This window comes from Nicotiana tabacum, chromosome 24 (assembly GCF_000715075.1).
Source record: "Nicotiana tabacum cultivar K326 chromosome 24, ASM71507v2, whole genome shotgun sequence".
Taxonomy (NCBI): Eukaryota; Viridiplantae; Streptophyta; class Magnoliopsida; order Solanales; family Solanaceae; genus Nicotiana; species Nicotiana tabacum.
Window position 1 is genome coordinate 8,306,355 of NC_134103.1, and position 16,671 is coordinate 8,323,025.

Here is a 16,671-nt window from a genome sequence, read left to right on the forward strand (position 1 = left end):
GATCCAAAACCACTCAATCGAAAAGTTTCTTTCCTTGCTAAAGTCGTTATCCGAGGGTGATGCCCCCAGTGTTTAGGGCTTATCGTAGAGAGGCATTGAATACTGTTGTCAGTATCTACGATAACGGTTCGTAACCGGCATTCAATTCTAAGTTAGCACGATTAACTGTTGCCTCGTTATAAATCTTGCCGGAAAACTCATTTGGGACAAAACCGGTTCAAGGGAAAAAGAGTGCAACGCGTGCTTTCAGGTCTAACAATTGTGCCGTTATTTGATGGTCACCTGCAAGTGTTATTTCAAAATGCAAATAAGTAAAAGGAATGAATGGGGTCGTACCTTAGCAGTAATATCACTTCAAGTGAGTTATGTTCCAGTTGTTCGGTAGTTTCACACCGTTCATTGTTCCGAGTTTGTACGATCCCTTACCGGTGATCTTGATAATTTGATAAGGACCTTCCCAGTTCGGTCCCAACTTCCCTTCGTTCGGGTTCCGGGTACTTAGCATGACCTTCTTTAACACCAAATCCTCGACATTGAAATATCGAAGGTTAGCTCTTTGATTGTAATACCTATCAATCCGCTGCTTTTGGGCGGCCAACCGAACAAGGGCGGCTTCGCACCTTTCATCTAATAGCTCCAGGCATGTATTTATGGACTTGTCGTTCGATTCCTTGGTTGCATACCGAAACCTGAGACTTGGTTCTCTGACTTCGACCGGTATTAGAGCTTTGGCACCGTAAACCCGTGAGAATGGGGTGGCCCCGGTACTGGACTTCGAGATCATACAGTATGCTCATAAGACTTCAGGCAGGATTTCCTTCCATACCGAAACCCATGGTTTTGTTGGTTGATTCTGCTTGTCTGTTCCCACTAGGGTGGTACGGTGTTGATAGGATTCTTTTGATCTTATGGTATTCGAGAAACTTGCTTACTTTGCTACCGATGAACTTCTTCCCGTTGTCGCACACGATCTCGACCGGCATTCTGAACCGACATATAATATGGTCCCAAATGAAATAGATGACTTCTTTTTATCTGACCTTCTCATATGCCTGGTCTTCCACCTACTTAAAAAAATAGTCAGTCATAAATAATATAAATTGAGCCTTATCGGGAACCCGTGGAAGGGGGTCGATGATATCCATTTCCCACTTCATGAATGACCATGGTGACAAAACCGAATGCAGCAGCTCCTCGGGTTGGTGAATCATCGGAGCATGTCTTTGACATTCATCACATTTTCATATGAACTCCTTCGCGTCCTTTTCCATATCGATCTAGTAGTAGCCGGCTATGATTATTTTTTGAACCAATGATTCGGCGCCTGAATGATTTCCACAGGTGCCTTCATGTATTTCCCTCAGAAAGTACTTGGTATCCCCTGGTCCTAAGCATATCGTGAGTGGGCCATCTAATGTTCTTGTGAACAGGGTTCCATCTTCGGACAAACTAAATCGGGTTGCCTCATATGCAGGGCCCTCGATTCTTTTAGATCCGAAGACAGTTTTCGGTCTTCATATATTTTATATCTTTTTTTCTCCAATCCCAAGTCAGGCTTGTTGAGTTTATCTCGGCTTGGCCTTCTTCCACTACCGATCTCATGAGTTGTATGACCGCCCCCGAGTTAAACTCATCGTCCTCGACCGCTGACCCCAGGTTAGCAAGGGGATCAGCCTCACTATTTTGATCTCGAGGTATGTGTTGTAGAGTCCACTCCTTGAATCAATGTAATGTTACCTACAACTTATCCAGGTACCTTTGCATTCGTTCTTCTCTAACCTCGAACGTCCCAATAACTTGGTTCACCACAAGGAGGGAGTCACACTTAGCTTCAATTACCTCCGCCCCCAAGCTTCTAGTTTGAGACCTGCAATCATGGCCTCATATTCAGCCTCGTTGTTAGTTAGTTTTACAGTCCTAATAGATTGTCTAACTACATTGCTTGTTGGTGGTTTCAATGCAATGCCAAGTATGGACCCTTTTGTGTTCGAGGTGCCATCTGTAAAGAGGGTCTAGATCCCTGAAAAATTCCCGGAGTTCAACAACAACTCTCTTTCGACCTTGGGTATCAGGGGCAGCGTAAAGTCGGCCATACAGTCTGCCAAAATTTGAGATTTAATGGCGGTCTGGGGCCGATATTCAATATAGTACCCACTGATTTCCACGGCCCAGTTGGCCAACCGTCCCAAGATCTCGGGCTTATGCATAACATTCCCCAATGGGTAAGTAGTCACAACACATATGGGGTGACACTGGAAGTATGGTTTTAGCTTTCTAGAGGCGCTTAGAAAAGCGAGCGCCAGCTTTTCTAGATGAGGGTACCTAGTTTTGGCCTCGCCAAGGGTCCTACTAATAAAGTAGATTAGAAATTGCGTACCTTCCTCTTCTCGGACCAGAAATCCACTTACCGCTATCTCTGATATTGCCAAGTACAGGTACAATTGTTCGTCCGTCTTCAACGTATGAAGTAGTAGTGGGCTCGACAGATATCGCTTAAGTTCCTCCTATGCCCGTTGGCACTCCGGGTTCCATGAGAAGTCATTATTCTTCTTCAATAGTGAGAAGAACCGGTAGGTCTTATCGGAGGACCTCGAGATGAATCACCCCCAGGGCGGCTATGCATCCAGTTAATCTTTGCAAGGCCTTCACATTGTCCACAATCGTGATATCTTCGATGGCTTTGATCTTGTCGGGGTTGATCTCGATTTTCCGGTTGGATACCATGAATCCGAAGAATTTACCCGATCCAACTCCAAATGCCTATTTTTTTGGGTTTAGCTTCATATTGTATTTCTTCAATATGCTGAAACTTTCCTACAAATATTTCAAATGGTCCTCTGCTCGCAGGACTTGACCGGCATATCGTATTTAGTGATGAAGGAGGTTTTTTCTTGATCGCCCTGGTTCATCCGTATTTGGTTGTACCCGGAGTAGGCGTCGAAAAAACTGAGGATCTCGTGGTTGGCCGTCTTATCGATCATGCGATTAATGTTGGGCAAAGGGAATGAGTCCTTGGGATATGCCTTATTCAAATCCTTATAGTCTACACACATTCTTAATTTATTCCCCTTTTTAGGAACTACCATTACGTTTGCTAACCAATCCGGGTATATAACCTCCCGAATGGACCCTATTTTAAGGAGTTTAGATACCTCATCCTTGATGAAAGCATGTTTGACTTCAGACTGGGATCTCCTCTTCTACTTAACCGGGTGAAACTTCGGATCCAGGCTTAGCTTGTGAGTGGTTATTTACGGCGGGATCCTTGTCATATCAAGGTGGGACCAAGCAAAACAATCTTCGTTAGCTATAAGAAATTGAATGAGTTTTTTCCTAAGCTCGAGGTTTAACCCTGTACCCAAGTATACTTTTCGATCGGGCGAGTGTTACGTTATCATGACTTGCTCCAGTTCCTCGACCATTGATTTGGTAGCGTCGGAATCACCGGGGGCTATGAAATATCTGGTAACTCTGTAGTCGTCGTCCTCGTCTACCCCTCGTTCCTCCGATCCTGTCGATGCTAGTATCAGTGATTGCTCTTTGGCCCCGTCTTTGACCATCTGATTTGGATCCTTCGATGTCGAGAGTGTGGATGCAGGGATCATCTCATTGACCGCGAACATCTTCCTGGCGGCCGGTTGTTCCCCATAAACTATTTTGATTCCTCCGGGTGTTAGGAATTTTAGTACCTGGTGTAGTGTCGAGGGTATTGCTCTCATGTTGTGAATCCATGGCCTCCCTAACAAAGTGTTGTATCTCATATCCCCTTCGATTACATAGAACTTGGCTTCCTGCACGGTTCCAGCGACGTTCACTGGTAATGTTATCTCCCTTATAGTGGTCACGCATACCATGTTGAACCCGTTCAGGACTCGGACCGTAGGTACGATCTGATCTTGTAGGCCAAGTTGTTCCTCGATCTAATGATGTTAGCTGAGCTACTTGGATCAATTAACACATGCTTAATTCGAGATTTATTTACGAGTACCGATATTACTAGTGTATCATTGTGGGGCTGCACGATCCCTTCCGTTTACTCATCATTGAAAGACAAGGTTCCTTCCGGTACGTAATCCCGAGTCCATTTTTCTCTTATGATGGATACTTTGGTGCGCTTCAGCATCGGCCCCTAGGGAATGTCGACCCTACAGATGATGATGTTAATGACGTGCTGGGGTTCTTCCTGCTCGGTCTGATTATTAGAATCTTCGTTCCTGAAGTGGTTCTTGGCTCGATCACTTAGGAACTCTCGGAGATGTCCGTTGTTGAACAGTCGGGCCAACTCTTCCCTTAATTGTCGGCAGTCTTCTGTTCTGTGGCCATGAGTGCCATGATATTTGCACATTAGGTTAGGTTCCTTTGGGCTGGATCGGACTGTAATGGTCTAGGCCACTTGGTATCTTTGATGCGGTCGATGGCAGATACGATAGCGGCAGCATCGATGTTAAAGTTGTACTTTGATAATCTTCGCGCTTCTTTAGGCCCGATGGGCCTGTCGAAGCTGTTTTTGCTCATGAGTCCCTAGTTGCTCTAACTTAATCACTTCTCCTTTCAGTTCTCATAGATTTTCGTCCGGACCCATTGCTTCTTCGGTCCCCATTGTACGGCTTATATCGATCCCAATTTTGATCTTGGTTCGCGATCGATGTCTCTCTTGACTCTGTCGATGGTTCTGACGGGATACACGGACCCGGAAGGGGCCACAAGCTGATCATCTTTGACGCTGATTTTTGATTGATACCGGTTATGGACATCGGCCCAAGTGACAGATGTATATTCTACCAAGTTTTATTTCAACTGTCGTGAAGCCAACAAGCTCCGAATGTTGTGTCCTTGGGTGAAATCTTAAACGGCCCAATCATTAGCGACCGGTGGTAGGTCCATCCGTTCCATTTGAAACCGGGACACGAACTCACTGAGCATCTCATTATCCTTTTGTTTTACTTTGAAGAGGTCTGACTTCTTGGTCTCGACCTTATTATCCCCGGCGTGTGCTTTTACGATGAAATTTGCAAGCATAGCAAACAAGTCAATATGATTAAGAGGTAAGTTGTGATACCATATCATAGCTCCCTTTGATAGGGGCTCCCCGAACATTTTCAACAAGACAGACTCGATCTCATCATCCTCAAAGTCGTTCCCTTTGATGGAACATGTGTAGGAGGTTACATGTTCATTTGGGTCGGTCGTTCCATTGTACTTAGGAATCTCGGGCATGCGGAACTTTTTAGGAATCGGCTATGGATCCGTGCTCGAAAGAAAAGGTTTTTGCACGAATTTCTTGGAATCCAGGCCTTTCAATATCGGCGGTGCTCCTCGAATTTGGTCGACCCTGAAATTGTATGTTTCCACATTTTTGTCATTAACTTCGATTTTCTTCTCCCCTGATTCTACCCGTTTTGTCAGTTCCTCGAGCATTTTTATGATCTCGGGGTTAGTCCCCGATTCATTTTCATTCGACCTCTCTGCGATCGGTTCTTCCCGGGATGGATCGGGTTCAATTCTTCTCGGTGCGCGGTTTTGGTTCTGTAACTGCGCTATTGCTGCCTGTTGATCCTGCAATATTTCGAAGATCACCCGTAAATTAATCCCGTCTCCTCCAATATTTTGTGTATTTTGAGTTGCCGATCGGGCTCCACCACAGACGCTATTCTCGGGGTCGGTAGGCAGATTTGTGTTGATAGCCACATGCGAGTTAGCGTCAATCGGGTCCGCGACCGGAATTACAATGGGAACTACGGGTGGTACCTCGTCTCTGGGCACTATGTTGTTATTTTCACCGTGATGGCCAGACTCATTGTCAACATGTAGGGGTGATGATTGAGAGTTTGACATTTCGAGTTTTAACTTGAAATTAGAGACACTTCAAAAAATAAGTGTAAAGTTGTGTGTGTTATGGAAATTTATATTAAATAACCACTATTGTCCTTAGCCCCACAATGGGCGCCAAACTGTTTATCTTCAAAATCGGATAACAATTGAATTTATAAGTGGTTTTAAGGATATGCGGATTAACTTGACACAAAGTGATAAATTAAGTTGCAATTGAAATAAACAACGATAAAGTAAATTCAAATCACACGAATTGGACAATTTCAGTCTTGGGAGGTCACTCACCCTCGAGTCGGATGCACTTCGATCAGTATCAAGATATAGAAGAACAAGAGTTTAAAGAGAAAAATAATAATGTATTACTTTGAAATGAGTGTTACAATATGCTAATGAATTATCAGACCCCCTTTATATATTAGAGGAGTCTTACTTTAGGTACAATTCTATAAAAGGTTAAAAAAATCTCTTGATTTGCTGATTGTCGGTTCCTTATTGATTCGTGCCGAGATTCCTGCCGTAATATCCGATGGTCACGGATATTTCGGTCTCATGTTGGCTAAGCTAACAATGTTCCTTCGAGCACTTTCGAGGTTAGGACCGATTCCGGAATCACAATCTCGATATTCTCGAAGGCAGACGTTCTGCCCCCGGGCTCTAGCCTAGTATGACTTGAGTTCGATCTTTAGTCCTTTATTTTCACGTTTCGGACCTAGCCTGTCATGTCGTAGGTGAGCTCGATTTTGATCATATACAACTTACTTCTTCAAGTACTACCTTTTGTTCAAAAACACTATTAAAAGGAAAAGTTAATTTAGATACTAAATTTTGGTTGGTTGAAAGCTTACATAAATATTAAAGTTGTCTCTGTGTGACCTATAGGTTACAGGTTCGAGCCATAGAAGCAGTCACTAATTCTTGCATTAAGGTAGGATGTCTACCTCACACCCTTTGAGGTGCGGCTCTTCCTCGAACTATATGTGAACGTGAAATATTTTGTACACCGGATTGCCCTTTAAAAAACTTATATAAATATCTATTCGTAATTAGATATCAAGTTTCTCTCCAGACCTGAGAATAGCAGCCTTGTATAAGATGAGCAAATAAAACAAAGAAACTAAGCTAGCGTTTGTCCATAAATTCCCAAATTTATTTTGAAAAATCTTATTTGGGTGAAGTTTGGTTTGAAGATGAAAATATGTTTGGACATAAGTTTTCAAAACATGTTTCACTTCTTTTTCTAAAAAAAAAAAAACATGAAACATGACTTATATCGACAAGTTCTAAAAACTATCTCAAAACCCAACAATACATTCATCAATAACATTCATTATCATTATCACAAATCATAATACTGAACATAAATAAATTTGATACAAAATTATCATTTTTATAACCGGACCCGAATACCACTGAAAATAAGAGACATGGATAAAATCAACATGTAGTTAAGGTTGAAGTAATATATATCAAGGGAGGCTTTGTTTTTCCTCGTCCCTTCTGTCCAGTTTGAACCCGTCCCAACAACGTACACTTTCGTACAGCAAGGTGAGGCGTTGCCCTTCTCCCAAAATCCATTCTGGATCAGAAGAGTAGTTAGCCAAACTTTTTGAGCATTCGAGATATTGAGCAACGAACATTTTAAACAATTTCTTACCTCACCCTGAGATGAGAGGGGAAGGTCGATTTGACTCGAATTTCTGATCTTGAATCCTACACCGGTTAATGATTTGATGGGAAAAGTCCTTTTTCCATCAATGCTAACCCGAGGCTCGTCCATGCCCAATCCCAATGGACCTTCGATTTGCCCTTAATTACCCTAGCTCTTATTTTAGTTCATGTACTGGATTCGTCATATTTTACGTATCGATATATTCCAAAAGTTCGATAGGAATTAAATTCACCAAAGTCATGGAAAATTTTGGAACTTCTAAGAGAAAAAGGAGACTTTGTTACATTTAACGAGGTCTAATTATTTTCTTCACCAATCCAAGTTAAAGAGTAGAGTGTAGAATAATTTTGAAAACTCACTACGCGTTTTCCGTCATGTCAGTCCTTTTTCTAGAGAATAACGAGGTTTCTGAAAACTACAGTCTAATTTACTGTTTGTAGTTTAGTCTCAAAACTTAACTTTCACTATAGTGATGTGTTCATGTGACATGATTGATACTCAATTGTCCTTTATTTCTGTAATTTATTATATATTCTTAAAGAGTTTTTACTCCATGGGTGGATAATTTTAATTCATGGAACAATTAATAATGACAAATTCCCTAAATTTTCTTCTATCTGGGAAAAACATTTTGGCAATAAATATTTGATTGATTAGATATATAGTGAATTATGATGGTTAATAGTAGGTAGAAATCAAGATTTACTCCAATATGAGAAATTAGATTGAGAGCTTTCTGCAACTATGTTTTTAATAGTGACACGTTTTAAAATAAAAGAATAAGTAAAGTATAAAAAACAAACAATTTCTTTTGCAGCCTTGTATTTTGAGAGACAAATAACACATGTACATAATGGTGTGAAGTTAATTAGCCTCCAAGTGTTAGGCCTAAATCACAAAGATATTTATCATTTTATTATTAAAGTCGTTTTTGTTGACAATAGAGAACATTATTCTAATTGCATGCTCATTGGACAACGACTCAATTTCGTTGAGACCTATATGCCACATGGATGATTCTATAAAAATCGGATATTCGATGGGTTCAGCACTCGAGTTTTAAGTACTGAATTTATCACCTTGTACGAATTATGAATTCATATATAACTAAAATTTATGAGTTATGATCGTTCAGGAGACATGGTTTCATACGCTATATACACGAATGAACTGAGAGTCACCAAAGTCATCGCAAATATTTGGAGCTTCTTAGAGAACTTTACGTGTAACAAGTTCAATGAAGTTAAGAAAATGCCTAAAATTAATAATAGTAACAATGCTACTAGCTCAATAATAATGTTTGGATTCAAATAAAAGAGTGGACTGAAGACTCTTCAAAGCTCACTACGCGTTTTCCATCATATTTTTGAGTTATTATTATTATTATTATTATTATTATTATTATTATTATTATTATTATTATTGCTCTTCCCTTCGTTTCTGAAAATCTACCGACTAAATTATTTAATTTAATTTGTTGTATATATGTGATTAAGTTTCAGCTTATTGCTTTTATAATAAAATTTGCTTTTAATTTCTACCTGGTGTTCAATATTTTCATTAAGCGAACTAAATACGAATTGGAAAGGTAAAATGCTCCTCAACAAAATCGACTCCACATTTAGAGTTCGAACCGAATACTCCGACTAAGAATTTTTTTTAGTTATCCTTTTTATAAGCCCAATTAGGTGGAAAGTTAGTATTTTTCTACCTCATAGAGTTGGGCCACAATCTTACGCAAGTTGTGAGGAAATTTCGGAAAAAATTCAAAAATAGCTAGATTTACAAGCGGTCATTCAAAAATAGTTACACTTTCAAAAGTAATTGAAATTTAGCCATTTTTCATGTAAAGATAAATCTTAACGAAAACACTATTCAAAATCCGGAAAATACTCCACTATATTATACTGGAGTTCCAGCATAAGTATACTGGAACTCCAGCATATTATACTGGAGTTCTAACATAAGTATACCGGAACTCCAGCATAATATAATGGAGTTCCATCATAAGTATACTAGAACTCCAGCATAATATACTGGAGTTTCAGCAAAGTATACCGGTCCAGTATAATATGCTGGAAGTTCATACACAGATGCTCGAATCTCCAGTATATTAAGCTGGAACTTTTCGTGAATTGGAGTTCTAGCATAATATGCTTGAAGTTTATACACAGGTGTATCGAACTCCAGTATATTATGCTGGACCGGTCTCTATTGCAGCAAAATAGTGGCTATTTTTCAATGACTTGGCAAACGCTGGTTATTTTTGAATGACCAGTCCGAAAACTGGCTAGCCCGTGCTATTTTTACGAAAATTTCTCATATATTTCTAAAGTTGCTTTTGTTGATAAAATTGTGCTCGCAAATATCATTTGGACTTATGTAACCACCCTGTATGCCACATAAATGACCCTATTGATAAACCACCTATGACGATATTTTTATGAGTTTAAGTTTTATATGTTCTCAGATAACTTAATAGTTAATTTTATGTTACTTTACTTAATAGTACAAATTAGTTAATAATTTAAAATAAATGGTAAGTAAACTGTAAATTGTTACAAAAAATTAAATTACATTAAAAGTATAAAAAATTCTTCACTCTGCCGTCAGTTTTGTATTCCTCTACCCAGTAAAGTTGGATAATAACATAATTTTCAACTAGAATTTTACTTAATTGTAGGACCAGTTGGGATTGACTCCAATACCAATTGAATTGAAACGACATAGACATTCTTACTATTAGTATTTTCAATCCCAACAAATGTTTAAGGTATTCAAAAGTCTATCTCTCTGTGTCTTACCATATTTTAACGACCTAATTGCAAATTTGATCGTGTACTTTTAACGTCAAAGCTTTTAGCAACCAGTGATAGTCAAATTTTTCTCGTCGAAATTGACTAATAAAAATTTAATTAAATTTTTTAGCAACCAAATTTTCTCTCGCTAAAAGCTTATTTTCTTGTTGTGATGTCCCCTTCTCAAACTTATTAATCTCATATAGGTACAGTTCCAGACTATAAATGATTGTTATTTACTATAGTACTAATGGTGTTCAAGTGATGTCGTTTCCGTTCATCCTTAAGGACAAGCAAATGAGGATCATCATATTGACGCTCTCTGATGCGCTCATACAAGGAAAACCGAGTGACTGTGCAAGTTAGAACACAATTGGGCTCTGAAATATCTAACTTCATGAACTGATTGGCCAACGCCTAAATATGTGCAGCAAACGCCCTCTCACCAACTGTAATACATGCAAGGCTGCCCTTACTCACAGCCTTTCTACTCAAGGCATCAGCCACCACATTGGTCTTTCTAGGGTGAACAAAATGGTGATATCATAATCTTTCAACATCTTCAACCACCTCCTCTACCTCCATTGTGATCCCTCTGTTTGAGCAAATACTGCAGACTCCGATGATCCGTGAATACCTCACACGACACGCCGTAAAGATAGTGCCTCCAAATCTTCAACGCATGAACAATAGCTGTCAACTCTAAGTCATGAACAAGGTAATTCTTTTGATGAATCTTAAACTGCCGTGACGCGTATGCAATCACCCTGCCATACGAGATGCATCAGGATACACCGTGTAAGATTCTGAATCGAGGGGAAACACCAACACTGGTGTCGTAGTCAAAGCAGTCATGAGTTTCTGAAAGCTCAACTCACACTCATCCGACCATCTGAACGGGGCACCCTTTTGGGTCAATCTGGTCAATGGGGTTGTTATAGGTGAAAACCCCTCCACGAACCGGCGATAATAACCCGCCAAACCCAGGAAGCTCGGGATTTCTGTAGCAGAAGTAGGTCTAGGCCAGTTCTAAACTGCATCAATCTTCTTAGGATCCACCTTTATGCCCTTCACCGATACAACATGTCCCAAAAAGGTGAATGAGTCTAATCAAAACTCACACTTTAAAAACTTGACATATAACTGGCTATCCCTCAAAGTCTGAAGTACAATCCGAATATGCTACTCATGCTCCTCTCGACTGCAGGAGTAGATCAAGATTTCATCAATAAATACAATAAAAAAGGAATACAAATAGCGCTTGAACACTCGGTTCATCAAATCCATAAATGTTGTTGGGGCATTTGTCAACCCAAATGACATCACAACGAACTCATAATACACATACCGAGTTCGAAAACCCGTCTTAGGGATATCAGATGCTCTAATCTTCAACTGATGATAACCATACCGCAAATCAATCTTCGAAAACACTTTGGCACCCTAAAGTAGATCAAATAAGTAATCAATCCTCGGCAACGGATACTTGTTCTTGATAGTGACTTTGTTAAACTGCGGATAGTCTATACACATCCTCATCAATCCATCTTTCTTCTTTACGAACAACACGGGTGCACCCCAGGGTGAGACACTAGGTCTAATGAATATGTTATCAAGCAAATCTTGCAACTACTCCTTCAATTCCTTCAACTCCGGCAGGGCCATACTATATGGTGGAATAGAAATGGGCTGAGTGCCTGGAGCCAAATCACTACAGAAGTCAATATCTCTGTCGGATGACATCCCCGACAGATCTACAGGAAATACCTTTGGAAACTCACAAACAACTGGTAATGATTCCATGGAAGGAACCTCCGCACTAGAATCGCAGACATAGGCTAAATAAACTAGACATCTCTTCTCGACCATACGTCGAGCCTTCACATAAGAAATAACCCTACTGGTAGAGTGGCTAGGAGTCCCTTTCCACTCTAATCGAGGCAACCCCAGCATGGATAAGGTCACCGTCTTGGCGTGACAGACAAATAGGGCATGATAAGGTGAAAGCCAATCCATGCCTAAGATAATATCAAAATCTACCATATCAAGAAGTAGAAGATATACACTAGTATCAAGACTCCCAATAGTAACCACACACGAGCGATAGACACGATCTACAACAATAGAATCTCCCACAGGCGTGGACACATACACAGGAGCACCCAAAGAATCACGAGGCATAACTAGATATGAAGCAAAATAGGATGACACATAGGAGTAAGTAGATCCCGGATCAAATAGAACTGAAGCATATCTATGGCAAACTGGAATAATACCTGTGATAATGGGGTCGGATGACTTGGCCTCAGGCCCAGCTGGGAAAGCATAAAATTAGGGCTGAGCCCCACCACTATGAACCACGTTCCTAAGACAGCTTCTAGCTAGTTGGCCTCCACCTCTAACGGCCTGACCTCTACCTCTGGCTGCCTGACCCCTACCTCTACCTGGCTGAGCGGGATGCGGAGCAACCGATGATAAAACTATGGCATGGGAGCCCTGTTGAGATCTGTTGCTCGCCAACCTAGGGCAATACCTCCTAATGTGATCTATGCCCCTACACTCAAAGCAACCCCTCGGCTGCTGAAATGAGGACTGACCCTGACTGTCTGAATAGCCATTGTAGTAGCTCTGGAGTAGTGGTGCACTGATAGGAGCTGAATATGCACTAAATGCTGGCTACTCAGAACAAGACCCGTAAGAACCACGACCGCCCGAAGCACCATGGGCTACCTGAAGTGTCGACTGAAACGGACTAGGAGGATGGCCTCTACCAAAAGAACCCCAGCCTCCAGATGAGGCACCACTAAACCCACCTAAGTGACGAGGCCTCCTATCTGACATAGGCCCATTCTCTTGAGCACGAACTAACTCGATCCGTCTCCCAATAACTACGGCCGTCTAGAAGGAAATGTCACTCCCTGTCTCCTTGGCCATCTAAATCCTAATAATGTAAGTGAGCCCATCAATAAATCTCCTTACTATCTCCCTCTCAATAGGTAGCAAGATGGTAGCATGGCGAGCTAGGTCCACAAATCGAGTCTCACACTGGGTGACAGTCATACTACCTTGTTGAAGACACTCGAACAGCCTACGATACTCCTCTCTCAAGGTGACAGGAATGAACTTCTCTAGAAATAGTTGTGAGAACTTATGCTAGATAAGCGTAGGCGACCCAACTGGTCTAGTCAAAATATAATCTCTCCACAATCTTCGAGCGAAACCAGTCATCTGAAATGCAGCAAACTCGACCTCATTGGTCTTAACTATACCCATGTCTCGCATTACCTCGTGGAAACGGTCCAGAAAACCCTGTGGGTCCTCGGAAGGTGCACCACTTAAGTGAACTGGAAAGAGCTTGGTAAACTTGTCTAATATCAACAAAGCCTCAGAATACATGGAGGTCCTATCACCGTCTTGTGCCGCAACAACCAGCTGAACTACCCCAATTGGCGGGGCTGCTGGAGTCTGATACTGGGGAGCCATCTACTCCGGAGTATGAGTAGCAGGAGTTTGTGCTTCTCCCCCATGCTCGAGAGACGGATGGTGCCACCGGGAATGTACTGATTAGGGCCACACTCTCCATAAGGCCCACCAAACAAACTAGAGCATCCTGAAGCACTAGAGTGGCTATGAACCCCTCCGGGACCTGAGTTGGTCCAACGGGTACAGTCTGAGATGGAACTTCCTCCTCAAAATCCACCCGAGGCTCCACTACTGGTGTTGCTGCTCGAGCTCTAGACTGAGCTCTGCCTCTACCTCTGGCGCGACCACGGCCTCGACCTCTGCCCCTAGTCGTAGCTTCCACAAGGGGAATCTGGCTCTTGTCCGGCGGTAGATGCAGTGCGTGTTCTCGTTATTTGCCAGAGAATAAGAGTATAAGGGTTCAATCAACAATGATAGAATAAAATCGCACGATAGAGTAAGAAAGAAATGATATTTTCCTTAAACTCCATAGCTTCTGGAAGATAAGAAAAGACGCCTCTGAATCGATCCTCCAGAATCTACTAATATTGCTCGTGACTCGTGAGACCTAGGCAACCTTGTGCTCTGATACCAACTTGTCACGACCCAGATTTCCCACCATCGGTGCGTTCGGAGTATGTTTGAAGAATTTGAAATTTCTAAGTTGAATCAAATTGGTTTGGGGTATGATTCTTAGTTTTGATGTCGTTTTACATGTTTCGAGGGTTTGAGCGAGTCCGTTTTATGATTTCAAACATGTTGGTATGTTCAGGAGAGGCCCCGGGGGCCCCGAGTGTTAACTGGGCGAGGCTCGGACCAATTTTGGAATTTAAAGGAAGAGCTGAAGCTTCCAGCTTCTGGTGTGATCGCACCTGCGCATGGGCAGCCGCATGTGCGAGCCACCAGTCGCAGATATGAAGGAGAGGAGCGGGCCATAGACCGCAGATGCGGAATTTTGGGCGCACCTGCGAACGCGCATGTGCGAGGCAATGCGCGCAGATGCGAAGCTGGTTAGGCGAGTGAAACTCGCATCTGCTAGGCTTTTTCTGCAAGTGTGAAGCCGCAGGTGCGGTCACACCTCTGCAGGTGTGAAAGGCCTGTTTGGTAGAAAGCTTAAAGAACGGGAAACAACCATTTTTGCCCAGCCCATTTTCTCTTCATTTTTGGGCGATTTCAGAGCTTTTTGAGAGGGGATTTCAACTAACAACTTGAAGGTAAGTTAATTCTACACACTTTGAGTTAAGTACATAGATTATGGATAGATTATAACCGGTAAATCTTGGAAATCAAGGGTTTAGATAAAAAACCTAGATTTTTCATAAATATGAGATTTTAACCACGAAAATGGTTATCGAATTGGATGAAAATTATATATTTGAGTTCTTGAGATTATGGGTAACGATTTCCTCAGAATTTGAGTCTAATTTTGAATTATTGAACATGTATTAATCATTTTATATTTTGGATAGTTTTGGATTTTTCGGCACCGAATTGTAGTTTTACGCGATATTTTTGATCGGGAAGTGGACTTTGAGACAAGGTAAGTCTCTTGTCTAACCTTGTAAGGGAAATATTATCCCATAGATGATTTAAATTCATAATTGTTGCTAATTGCGGGGGCTATATACGCACGAGATGACGAGAGTCCGTGCGTAGCTACTATTTATACTAAAGTCCGGGTAGTTTAGGACTCAAATCATGAATTACGTGTATAAATTATATCCTTTATTTAATTAAAGTTTTTGAACTATATTGTGAATTATTAGGGAAAATAGTAAAAGATTGAAATCTCATATAGTTGAATATTTGTATAAATTAATTAATTGTTAAAAGAAATTGTACATCCTCTTGTATTAATCTTATAATATATATATCCTCATTCCGGAGGTACATAAGAAAATGTCTTCCTTTCTTGTGGAGCGGGCCGAATGCCTCGGCAGTATAGATGCATCTATGGATCGCACCACACGTCCCTCGGCAGTGTACACGACACTCTAGATCAGGTCGTACGACCTCGGCAGAAATCGTGCCTAACAATAATAATTACACGATACCTTGATATTTTAATTGCATCTTGTGAAGTTAATTAATAAATTGAACATTGCCGCATTTGAAGGAATTTAATTATTTATGCTAGTTAAATATAATTATTGTTAATCCTATAAATCATGTTGATTTAAATATTTCTATTTTTATTTTTATTTATTATTATTGACCCTTAGTGAGTGTCAAAGTCGACCTCTAGTCACTACCTCTTCGAGATTAGGCTTGATACTTACTGGGTACATGTTGTTTACGTACTCATGCTACACTATCTGTACTTTTTTTGTAGGACCTGAGACCGGTGCTATAGTTGGACCTACCAGAGCGCATCCACGATACCTAGAGGCCTAGTGGTGAGCTGCCTTTCTGAGTTATCCCGCAGCAGCTAGTGCCTCTCCTTGTATTTTATTCTGTCTATTGTATTTCAGACAATATTTAGAATTTTGTATAATCTACTAGATGCTCATACGCTTGTGACACCAGATCTTGGCACACACTAGTAGAATTTTGGATTTGATTATGTTCCTGGTTTTTAATTTACCAAAATTTTTAGATTTTCTTAATTCTTGTAAGTTAGTAGAGTTTAATTACTAGGATAATATTTAAAGGATTGAATAATTGTGTAATTCACTAGTTGGATTGCCTAACTGCGATGTTGGGCGCCATCACGACCTATATGTGAAATTGGGTCGTGACAACATGGTATCAGAGCCTTAGGTTCACGTAGGTCTCACAAGTTATGAGCATGCCTAATAGAGTCTTGCGGATCGGTATAGAAATGTCTGTACTTATCTTCGAGAGGCTATATGGTGTTAGAAAACTAGCTTTCTTCATCTCACATCGTGCAATTGATGTAGTACTAAATAT

The 16,671-nt window shown here is 40.9% G+C and overlaps 1 pseudogene; it reads right to left on the minus strand.

The window, feature by feature from the left end:
• LOC142178006 (uncharacterized) overlaps positions 1-16,671 on the minus strand; it is a 64,511-nt pseudogene that overhangs the window by 24,945 nt on the left and 22,895 nt on the right.